The sequence below is a fragment of the Ambystoma mexicanum genome, chromosome 1p (genome assembly GCF_040938575.1).
Source record: "Ambystoma mexicanum isolate Mex_15411 chromosome 1p, UKY_AmexF1_1, whole genome shotgun sequence".
Taxonomy (NCBI): Eukaryota; Metazoa; Chordata; class Amphibia; order Caudata; family Ambystomatidae; genus Ambystoma; species Ambystoma mexicanum.
This window is the reverse complement of record NC_090921.1, coordinates 234,474,814-234,487,329: the sequence shown is the minus strand read 5'-3', so window position 1 is coordinate 234,487,329 and position 12,516 is coordinate 234,474,814. Positions and strand designations below refer to the sequence as shown.

Below are 12,516 nucleotides of genomic sequence, written 5' to 3'. Positions count from 1 at the left end.
TCTTACTAGCCTTTAGTGTGGTATTGTAAGACTCACACCATGGCTTCTGGATAGTGAACACATTTTCTTTGTTAAAAATGCTCACCATACAAAAAATGTTACTGGCTTCCAAACGTGTGTGTCGGCCTGAGGATCTTAGTTACAGTTATTGATAGTTCAGCTACTAAAAATTGAGTCAATTAAAAATTAGGTGATTTTATATGGGGCAGAGGTTTCTAAAGTTTCCTCCTAGAAACTGCTCCCCCAGAACCTTTTTTATGATCAAATACAACTCTTAATTAAAGCATTTAACTAAAAGGAGCAATGAGTCCCTGTCCAGCACCTTCATGCTTAGTTGGAAAAAGCCCTTTCTTCAACGTGTTCGAAAAAGTGCTTTAAAAGAAGCAGGCACTGCTGAGATTCGAACTCAGGATCTCCTGTTTACTAGACAGGCGCTTTAACCATCTAAGCCACAGCGCCACATGCGCAACTCTTTGTACGTAGTGTTTCAACTCACCTCCGTCCATCTCAGATACAGCGCCAAAGGAAGAGTTGCTGTACAAGTAAGCTGGAAGTATATCACGGAATTCTTTTTGAAAAACAAAAACGATATTGACCGAAAGCTCTGCACTTTCGTAATGTGAGTACAGAGGAACACAGCTGTCTAAAAAACATTGAAGAAGTTCATTCAGGAAAGTTATTTTTGGAGCCGCTGCCTTCGCCATGTCCCTCTTAGTGAGGCTGCTTACTCCAGTGTCTGCATAAGAACCTGTACATCTCAGCATCCTCTTGTGATGGTCGCGCGGCATTGGCTGTCTTTTCTCTGGAGCTGTCTCTTCTCTGTGTCTTTGTGGCTCCCTCTCATCATGGGCCCTCTTATTTCAGTAACAGAAGCAGGCGCCCTGATGCCTTATTGCATGTTGGCCTGTCACTCACTCGTCCGGATGGGCTGGTTTTGATTCATGAAAAGTTGTGACAGAAAACAAAAGTAGCCATTGAAGGCCCAAAGCAAAACATTCAAGTGTAAGACGATCCTTCGATTGTTGCATTACAATGATTTTTTATATTTGGATTTGTACATATCTCATAGGGTTGAAGTGCAATATAGAAAAAAAACAGACCCGTAGTCGGCAGGATTCGAACCTGCGCGGGGAAACCCCAATAGATTTCTAGTCTATCGCCTTAACCGCTCGGCCACGACTACTTGACTGTGATCACCTGAATGTGCATATGACAGTGTGTGCAAGGTCAGACCATTTTGAACAGTTGGGCATTGAGTTAGGCACTTCACACAGTCATGATATTATCAACATAACTATGATTCACTCATGGTTTTCATCAACGATGGAGACATTCTAGCATTGTCAGACAATGTTACAGGAGCACATTCTCAGGGCTATCACTGTTACCCATACCAAGGTCACTCCTTCTTTTCCCGGAATCTGGTCAAGAGACTTGCCCTTGACAGGGAATGGGAAATCTGCTCCTGCTGTATATGTACACGACTAATGCTGTTGATATGGCCACCCACAATGAAGGTGGATTAGCACACACAAGACGGAGACAGAAGTAGAGTTGGATGGCTGCCTGCTCGTGCTCTAATGTTACACACATATCGTTCTTTATCTTGCTGACAGTTTTGACCTGTTAGTGAGGTTGTGATACAGAGGCTGAGTTGGTGGCAGATTTAAGGCAAAGGGCCCTGTGGTCAAAAAAGAACATAGGGTCCTGTTACGAGGGAGTTGGAGGACCTCAAAGGGTTAAATTAAGTCTGAGGCCGGAGGAGGAAGAGGAGGAGCCCGCCAAGGGAAGTGAGAGCAATTAATGAAATAAATGGTGAAAGAAGCAGACGTGTCATGTCATCCTTCCGTCGCTCCTAAGGGACAAATCCTTCTAACAATTGGCGGCCAGGATAAAGCGAGTCACTAACCTCGTTCTCGCAAGTCACAAACCTCGTTCTCCTTGAACCAGCACTACACTGTCCTTTCTGTGTGAGCTTCACGTACCACACCGCCACCCGGTGTCCTTTGGTCCGCAGGGCTGGCCTTGCAGCCTCCAGCCCTCCCTGCGGCACCCACGACGGAGGAAAGAGAACCGAGAAGAGAAGCAGCGCCGTCCGCAGTACCCTCATGGTGAGCGAGTTCACACGCATGCAGGAGATCACGCAGCATAACTTTGGGAAGCTGGCAGCATTAGCAACACAATGACAAGCCCCGACCCCTCAGGCCCAAGCAACAGCGACAAGCCCCGCCCCCAGGAACAAGCAAGGCCGGGGAGAAAAGAAAAAAAAACAATACAACAGGGACACTGGCACCTGTAGCAGCACGCTGCCCCCAGAGCAGCCATTAATATTTTTTTAAAAAGACGAACTGGCAGGGCTGCCAGTCCTAGCACCGATAACTGAGGGACAAGACCCCATCAACACTAGGCACCTGTAAGGGGAAAGGAAACAAATGAAAACTAGTCATACACTGTTGTATGGCTCACAAGGCATGTTGTGAGTAAACACCCACCCCAGCTATGACAACCACGCCTGGTCCTGCGCTGGGGTCCTACTCCACTCTGTCCAGGCTCCCTGGGCACAACTAAGTCCCAAATGGAACACAGCCAGAAGGTGCCCATCCTACGGGCTTGAGACGCAAAGAACATGGTGGACCAAGCAGATGGACAAGACGCACCCATGCGCACCGCAAGCAGCTTAGCATTCCTATGGAAACCAGCACCATTCAGCCTCTTATCACAAGCAGAAAGAGGGCCCAGATAGACAATATGGGTCGATGACTTTGCCGGTTTCATCAAGGCAGTGGGGGAAGAAAAGTCTCCAGTACTCAAAGACATTTTCACGAAACTGGCTGGGCAGAGATAAACGGCATCATCAAGGCCATGCCGCCAGGAGACAGAAACACGTACAAGACACTTGTCACCTGTCATTGGACAGGAAGCTCATTATACATTTGAACAGGTACTATGAGCGATATGTGTTCAACCATTGCTGTCGGGCCTCCCACAAAACGGTGGAGGAGTTTGTAACGCGACTCCGACAGAAACTCGTCCACTGCCAATTTTCTGCTTTCTCGGATGAAGACGTGATCCGACTCCATGTCATAGTAGGTTGTCTGTCATCCGTACTCCGGAAACAACTCCTGAAAAAACCCCTATCGATTAACGAGGTGGTAGATATGGCGAGGACGCATGAGAGAGAGGAAATACAGGCCTCTGCCATTGAGACGCCAAAAAAGAAAATGGACTGAGAAGTGACGGTTGTGGCATTCACCGGAGGCAGAGAAGGGGAGAGAAACACCACAGGCCACCAGACTCTGCCGAAAACGCAGCAGAGAGAGGCATAAACCCAACCGAGAACAGGAACACGGCTCTAGCGGTAGTGTTATCGTTTTGGCTAACTGTTCCAATACACAGGGCCATGCCCGGCGATGACTCAGAGGTGTTCCAGATGTGACAGAGAAGATCACTTCCAGATAGTGTGCCGGTAAGGGAGACCGTTCTCGCCGACGTGCCAGCCACAGGCGACACGACTGAGCTGGAGGATGCCATACAGACCAGCTCAACTGTTCCCACAGTGCAGACAGTGCAAGTCCTACCTGCAACCATCGAGGCGGATGATAAGGTCAATGGTACACAGCGGAGAATACAGTGAAGCCTCCGTGAATGAGACATTATTTCAACTGGAATACTATGAAGAAACACATGGCCACCCCGAGGATCAATATACCAACTGGGACGAGTTCTCCTCCTAGACCCAGAAGTCCCAAACGAGTTTGTGAACTTCATCCAGGGAACACATAAAGGCAGTGATGCTCCGAAGGTGAGGCTAACGATGGACTCAGTCATGCACACATTCCTCATCGATACCGGAGTGACCGTCAACATCATGGGGGAAGAAGATTTTAGACTTACAGGGAACTCGTAAAAGTTGTTGCAGTCCAAAGCAAGACTCTTTCAATGGGGAGCCAGCATACCACCACAGTCAATCAGACAATTTGAGAAATCATTCTTATTCAAAGGGAAAAGGATCAACGCCATCATCCTTGTGCTGCGCTGCCCTGTCCAAGGTAAATGTCTCCTCAGCTACCGTACCGCAGAAGCGCTTGGCCTGATCGACATCCACTTCAACGAACGAGACATGGTGATGTGCACAGGCAGCCAGCCAAGCCGTGGGTCAATCTGCCACCTAGCGGGGTGCCCGCTCACCAAGGAACAGATCAAAGGAATGTTTCACAAACTGTTTCAAAGGCTGGGCAAACTGAAAGGAACAGTGATCATCCTCCACATCAACAGCCAGATCAAGCCCGTCCCACAACACCCGCGCAGAGTGGGCTTCCATTTACAAGCGGCCGTGTCGCAGGAACTGCAGCAGGTCCTGGACAATGACATCATTGAAGGAGCGACAGGGGCCACCCCGTGGATCTCACCACTGGTAGTGGTGCCAAAGGAGGGCAAAAAAACTACGCCTCTATGTTGACATGAGTGTAGCCAACACCGCCATAGAGAAGGAGTGGCACCCAGGGCCCAGAATTGAAGACATGATTGTCAGTCTGAACTGTGCCACAAAATTCTCAAAACTTGAAATCAATCAGGGGTACCACCAGCTCGAGCTGCACCTCGATTGCAGAGGGATAACGACATTCGCATCGCATGACGGCCTCGTTTGGTACAAAAGGCTACATTTTGGTATCTCCTCCGCCGCGGAGATCTTTGAAGGAACTATCAGGCACCTACTCCTTCCAGTCTGGAGAGCATTCAACTACTCAGACAGCATCCTGGTTTACATTACCATGCAAGAGGAGCATGCAAAGCTCTCCTGGAAGTTCGTGAAATACTGAGGACAGCAGGACTCATGTTGAACTATGAGAAACGCAACATCAGCAGAGACAAACTTAGGTTCTATGGACATATGTTCTCCGGGGAAGGGATGAAGCCCGACCCCGACAAGGTACGGGCGATCAACAAGCTCAATGAACCTATCAACATTGGGGAATTTAGATCTTTCCTGGGAATGGCAGGATACTGCGCCCACTATCTGGAAAGGTACACCATTACAGCCGAGCTGCTGCAGCGACTTCTGAGAAAGGACAAACCTTTTAGGTGGTCAGGAGATTGCTAGAGGGAAGTTGATGCAATCAAAAGGGAGCTGGCTAGCGCAAAACACCTAGCATACTTTAACCCAAGCTGGCACACCAAGCTCGTCATAGACGCCAGCCCGGTAGGCCTATGGGCCATCCTAGTGCAACGGGAGAAGCCAGACGCTCCAGCGAGATGCGTCGTAGCCTAATTAAGCAGTTATCCCCACGGAGTGCGCATACTCGCAGGCGGTGAATAAAAGCTTAGCAGCGGGGTGGGCATGCCAGTATTTCCAGCACTTGGCAGTAGGAAAAATGTTCATGCCCGTGACGGACCACCAGGCCCTTCCATCATTATTCGGGAAGCCAAGGACAGAATTAGCCCCCGAATAGAGAGGTGGGGTATCCGCCTCCAAGTGTATGACTACTGCATCGGTCACCGACCGGCAGGAGACAACAAGCCGGCCGACTACATCTCGAGGCTCCCGACAAATCATAGGGAGTCGCCACGAGGGAGAGATGCAGATTACCTGTGTTACTTCACGGAGCAGGCTCTACCACCCACACTCACCATTGAAGACATAGCAACACAGGCAGATCCGTCGACTAGGTGGGCTAGGATGCTCACAATTGCAAACAAATGGAAGGACTACAAAAGGCTGTCGCCCCAACGCGAACGAGTTAACAGAAAAGATCTAAATACATGGTAGAAGAGATGGTAAGGAGCTGCCTTCCATGTCAATGCACCGCCATGAGTCATCCGCCACTCCCCCTACAGACGACAAGCATCCCCAAAGAGGTGTGGAAAGCGGTCGCAATGGACTTCTATGGGCCACTCGAAGAGGGGGGCCACCTGCTGGTGATCATAGACGAATTCTCCAGGTTCCCCATCATTAAACAATCCCAGTCCACAGCCTTCACCCAACTGGTCGGTATCCTGGACGAAGTATTCAGCGAATGGGGCATCCCCACCACAGTAAAGACAGACAATGGATCGCTGTGTAACAGCCACGAATTCCAGAGATTCGCAAGACACCTAGGATTTAACCGCCAGCGGATAACACCGTGATGGCCGCAGGCCAACGGGATAGCACAGCGGTTCATGCAATCAATCAAAGGAACGATATAAAGGGCAGCCATCGAGGAGATACCAATCCAATAGGCCCACCGCTGCATGCTCCGCCACTACCGAAACACACCACATTCTGTGACCAGAGTGCCACCCGAGGACCTACCACATCAAGACACGTCTACCCAAGGGGGCCATCAAGACTCGGATGAGCCTGGAAGACCGAGCAACACTAGAAGACGAGATCAGAGAACGGGATGCTGCGGCAAAGGAAGCAGCCAAAGAAAGGACAGACCAGACCCAGGGAGCAAAGGAGAAAAACTTCGAAGAAGGAGAAGAAGTGCTAGTGAAACAATGCATGCAGAAGAGAAGGGACACACGGTTTGACAGAAATAAAAGGGAGAATGATGACGGTCGCCATCGCACAGAAGGCCATCACAAGGAGTGTATCATTCTTTATAGACATTTCAAGCCAGAGGATAACATTGGGCAAGGGACAAACATACCCTGAGGAATGATCGAAGAGGCAGAGTGACATCCTCCAACCTCAGAGGGAGTAGGGAAGGATACCCAGCTTAGGGCCGCACCCAATGACTCATCAAGAGAGCATGCAGACTCATCGAAGAAGTGTAATTTGAATATAAGGAGATATGTGAGGGGGAGTTGTTACGAGGGAGAAGGAGGACTGCAAAGGGTTAAGTTAAGTGTGAGGCGGGAGGAGGAAGAGGAGAAGCCCACCAAGGGAAGTGAGAGCAATTAATTAAATAAATGGTGAAAGAAGCAGATGTGTCCTGTCGTCCTTCCGTCTCTCGTAAGGGACAAATCCTCTAACAGGGCCCAGGTTGGCGGGTCATGGAGGCAGAGCCTAGAGTGGGTGGAGTTACTCAATGAAGAACTTAACGGACAAATGCTTCATTTGTTTTGGCTATTGGGTGGCACTGAAAGCGCTACTTATAAAGCCTAAACTATTGTCATTAAAATAAGAGCGTTAACATGAGAACTTGAATAGGGACTTTAAATGCAGGTTTGTAATGCATTCAATGCAGGTTAACATATGAAGATGGATATATGTAGTTTGGCTGTATGTCCCACCCATTTAACGACCATTGCTAAGTGAAATCTATAGAGTTTGCCCGCCATTCCCACCCATTTTCCCTCCAACCACACCGCTTTTCGCACTCTTTAGCTGATTTTCTACTATGTGGTGAATTTGTCAGCTATTTTCCTTCGAAAATGCCGGCTGTTATTTGTTCATGTTATTTAAAAGTAATTTGGCTTGATTGATGATTTTAAAAACATTTACAAAACCTTTTAAGTTATGTCACATATTTATATGCATTTTTTTTTAAAAATAAAAAGCAGTGTAATAGTTACATTTCGTTCTGAAAAGGTCCATGGCCTGATTTGTTGGTGTTGGTTTAGTCTGCAGTCTACTAGTGAAGTCACTGTGATTTCATTGGGTCTGTAATAGATGGTTTTTCTGCAAGGTAGCCATTTTCTTTAACCGAATCGTGGTGTAAGTAGCATAGCTGGTTGGCAAGCGCTGCTAACTCCCTCCATCTTCGGGTAAGCATGAAATGGTATACCTGTAAAAATGCGGTGAGCAGTGGCATTCGTATTTCATTACCGTTACTTCGTTTGCAGCGGTTTACCGATTCTATTCTGTTGCAAACAAAGTAACAGAAATTAAAAAAGAATTGAGCCTTCCTTTTAACAGATGTGCGGCCGGCGCACCGTGTGCTGTGCTGTGCAGGCAGGCAGCCACTGGATTCCTTTATCTCTCCGAGGCTGGGCATGGGAGCGGAGCACTCCTGCGCCTTCTGCTGCTCCTACCAGCCGCTGCATGGCTCATAAATATGTCTCCGACTACGAAGAGCACGAAACAGGTTGTGAATTTCAAGGTTGGACCTGCCCTATAACAAAACCTACTTCATCTGATTGAATTAATTTAGACATAAAAAAGTCTATTGTGTTTTGCTAATATTTTGGTGAAGATTTACAATCAGATTTAATCAATTAAATTGGTCTTTAATTCTTAGTGAGTTCATTATCTTTGCCAGGCTTTGGAAAAAGTATCAAAAGGGCTTCAGTAAAAGACCTTAAGAATGTTATGATATGATATGATATGATATAGCATTTATAAGGCGCCTATACACAGGTGTTTCACATAAGTGTTCCTATACTATAGAAGTAATTGAACAGCTTAACTGATTTTGGGGCTGAACTAGAAGCAAAATGTGCAAACCAATACATTGTCTGTCCATCAGAACCAGGAACTTTACCCTTATTTAAATCTTTAATGACTTTACGTATGTCTTCAATATGCAGGGGAGTATCTAGGGAACTTAAATCCATATGAGGGCTCGAATTTCTATTCATTTGCACAAAACAACATGTGACGTCAACTCACCTTTCTGTATGCTCTGATGCAAACAGTTTCTGATACTATTTATTGAAGATGTCTAATATATCCTTATCTGAGGAAATCATACGCCCAGAGTCATTCTTAATACCAGATATCCTAGACCATTCCTTTTAAATTTTTAGATACGAAGCAAGACCCCTTCTAGCTTTATTAGACGTTCGATATGTTTGGGATTTGTGTTTAAGTATAACACTGCAAGCTTGTTTGGATAATTAATTTGTAATATTAATACGTAAGGATAAAATATTTAAAAAAATACTATCATCAGGCTTTTCACTGTATTTTATTCAAGCTTATTTAGTTTACTAAATACAGTATATAACTCTTTCTTTTTTTCTTTTTGGCTAAATAGGAGAAAAATATGTTCTCTCAATGCTGCTTCATATGCATCCCAGTTGTTGACAGGAGAAGAGTCAGAGTCTCAGAGTCCTTAATAATTTCAAATAATTGCTGATGAAAGGTATCGAAAGAATCCTCAAATTTTCTGTAATTTACTCAAATGTTTTTAAATCTCCATCTAGTAGAGCCGTTTTCTGTGTTGTCAGTATCAAAAATGGTAATTACTGGAGCATGGTTCGATATAACAGCACTGTCAATCGAAGATTCAACTATCATACTAGACTGAGACGTGGACATGCATAGAAAATCAATACAAGAATGGGTTTCATGTAGTGTAGAATGTAGCATATACTCAAGATCAGCAGACGCCAGGAGTCTACTAAACCAAGTGCTGAAATAAAACGTAAGAATTCCTTGTACATTTTATAACTCTTCACCTGACACTCGATTAAAAAGCTGTATACATTGGGATGGGCCTATGTGTAATTGTAATTAATTAAATGAAAATGGTCTGTGTGCTATCAGACTTTATTCTGCTATACCAATTCTCATGACATGTACAATGTTTAAGAGCACGCAAGCACCTTTTTCTCTCAGGATCCTTTCTTGTGGCAGGCAAAGTGAACAGTGGCCTGCTGGCACATGTGCTTTGTGGGAGCAGGGTGAGCTGTTCCCAGCCAGAGTTCAAAGACAAAGTTCTGAGCTAAGGCTGGTGAAGCTCTATTCCTGTTTTTATTCACTTATGTACTTATTTATTTTGATTTGCCTTTCCAGCAAATAGAAAGAAACAGAGAAACTGAGTGACACAGGCTCTGTTCAATACATGAAATTATATTGTGGTTCAGGTGGATCTCTTGCGCTCCAACCATACACTTTTGCTTTAGTAACAGAAATTATTATTTTACAAGTCCAACATCCTTATCCATAGATTCTTTCCAAGTCAATCAAAGAGTCAATTGACATAATGTATCTCAAAAATGAGTGGTTTTAATTCTTCATGCAAACACACAGCCGACACGTGTTTCGACCTCAGGTCGTTCTCAAGGCCCATATATGCTTCCTATATCTTTTAGATTTTAGTTCTCAATGCCCGGCGATTTCTTTTGAGCATTTATTTCAATCCTGTAGGAATGGTTGCATTGGGTCAGAAATTAGGTGAGTATTGTAAGTTCCCGTAATACAAAGGGCCCTTTGGAGTATTTTTCAAGATTGGAGCCTGGGATTCAGCCCACTAAATGGTGTTTCTTGAACTTTGGAGCTCATAACAATTATAAGATTACGGGAGGATTGAAATAAATGCTCAAAAGAAACCGCCGGGCATTGAGAACTAAAATCTAAAAGATATAGGAAGCATATATGAGCTGAGGTCGAAACACGTGTCGGCTGTGTGTTTGCATGAAGAATTAAAACCACTCATTTTTTAGATACATTATGGCAATTGACTCTTTGATTGACTTGGAAAGAATATATGGATAAGGAGGTTGGACTTGTAAAATAATAATTTTTGTTACTAAAGCAAAAGTGTATGGTTTGAGCGCAAGATATCCACCTGAACCACGATATATTTTCTGTTTACTGGAAACAAGTTTTGTGGGAAGCTTCAGGGCAGGATATAACTTGCTGCCAACCTTTTTATCTAGGACTCTTGAGCGGTAAATAGCGCGCGCAATTCAATAGCGATCCCACAATACTGTGAGCCTCTCTCTGTTCAATACATGTTGGCCATTTATATTTTATCAGAGGATTTGAAATAAAAGTGATTTCAGCTAGATGGCTGCAGGTAAAGCAGTGAGTAGGTTATTCGGGAGTGACTATTGTTAGTAGGATGTACCTAACAAAGTCTGAATGATGGAGGATAACAAATGGGACACAGCTAAACAGGTGCCTTGCTGTGTAAAATAATGGCTACAATCAGGTGATCATATCATGCATGTGCTTGTTCTTCTGTGTCTTTCAATCACCATACTTCAGTTGTAAAACCCAGAGGAGGTGTTGTAGGATCCCTTTAAAAAGTGACCTCCATCAACTTGAGTTGAGAAGGTATATGGTAAAGTGCATAAAGTGAAGACTGGAGTCAAATCCTGGCATCACCATTTAACCAAAGTGTGTGATCCTCGGGAAATCATTTACTCTCATTGTACCTTATCTGACAAAGAAGTGATTCAGTTAGCCTCTTACTAGCCTTTAGTGTGGTATTGTAAGACTCACACCATGGCTTCTGGATAGTGAACACATTTTCTTTGTTAAAAATGCTCACCATACAAAAAATGTTACTGGCTTCCAAACGTGTGTGTCGGCCTGAGGATCTTAGTTACAGTTATTGATAGTTCAGCTACTAAAAATTGAGTCAATTAAAAATTAGGTGATTTTATATGGGGCAGAGGTTTCTAAAGTTTCCTCCTAGAAACTGCTCCCCCAGAACCTTTTTTATGATCAAATACAACTCTTAATTAAAGCATTTAACTAAAAGGAGCAATGAGTCCCTGTCCAGCACCTTCATGCTTAGTTGGAAAAAGCCCTTTCTTCAACGTGTTCGAAAAAGTGCTTTAAAAGAAGCAGGCACTGCTGAGATTCGAACTCAGGATCTCCTGTTTACTAGACAGGCGCTTTAACCATCTAAGCCACAGCGCCACATGCGCAACTCTTTGTACGTAGTGTTTCAACTCACCTCCGTCCATTTCAGATACAGCGCCAAAGGAAGAGTTGCTGTACAAGTAAGCTGGAAGTATATCACGGAATTCTTTTGGAAAAAACAAAAACGATATTGACCGAAAGCTCTGCACTTTCGTAATGTGAGTACAGAGGAACACAGCTGTCTAAAAAACATTGAAGAAGTTCATTCAGGAAAGTTATTTTTGGAGCCGCTGCCTTCGCCATGTCCCTCTTAGTGAGGCTGCTTACTCCAGTGTCTGCATAAGAACCTGTACATCTCAGCATCCTTTTGTGCTGGTCGCGCGGCATTGGCTGTCTTTTCTCTGGAGCTGTCTCTTCTCTGTGTCTTTGTGGCTCCCTCTCATCATGGGCCCTCTTATTTCAGTAACAGAAGCAGGCGCCCTGATGCCTTATATGAGCATGTTGGCCTGTCACTCACTCGTCCGGATGGGCTGGTTTTGATTCATGAAAAGTTGTGACAGTCAGAAAACAAAAGTAGCCATTGAAGGCCCAAAGCAAAACATTCAAGTGTAAGACGATCCTTCGATTGTTGCATTACAATGTTTTTTTTATATTTGTATTTGTACATATCTCATAGGGTTGAAGTGCAATATAGAAAAAAAACAGACCCGTAGTCGGCAGGACTCGAACCTGCGCGGGGAAACCCCAATAGATTTCTAGTCTATCGCCTTAACCGCTCGGCCACGACTACTTGTCTGTGATCACCTGAATGTCCATTTGACAGTGTGTGCAAGGTCAGACCATTTTGAACAGTTGGGCATTGAGTTAGGCACTTCACACAGTCATGATATTATCAACATTACTATGATTCACTCATGGTTTTCATCAACGATGGAGACATTCTAGCATTGTCAGACAATGTTACAGGAGCACATTCTCAGGGCTATCACTGTTACCCATACCAAGGTCACTCCTTCTTTTCCCGGAATCTGGTCAAGAGACTTGCCCTTGAC

General features: G+C 44.9%; 2 non-coding genes across 2 annotated transcripts; both read right to left on the bottom strand.

Annotated features, from left to right (window-relative positions):
- Positions 1 to 1,101: 1,101 nt before the first annotated feature.
- On the bottom strand, positions 1,102 to 1,183 carry TRNAS-AGA (transfer RNA serine (anticodon AGA)). Its single transcript has one exon. It is a non-coding gene; the product is annotated as a tRNA-Ser (tRNA).
- A 10,989-nt stretch (positions 1,184 to 12,172) lies between these two features.
- TRNAS-AGA (transfer RNA serine (anticodon AGA)) lies at positions 12,173 to 12,254 on the bottom strand. Its single transcript has one exon. It is a non-coding gene; the product is annotated as a tRNA-Ser (tRNA).
- Positions 12,255 to 12,516: the final 262 nt, after the last annotated feature.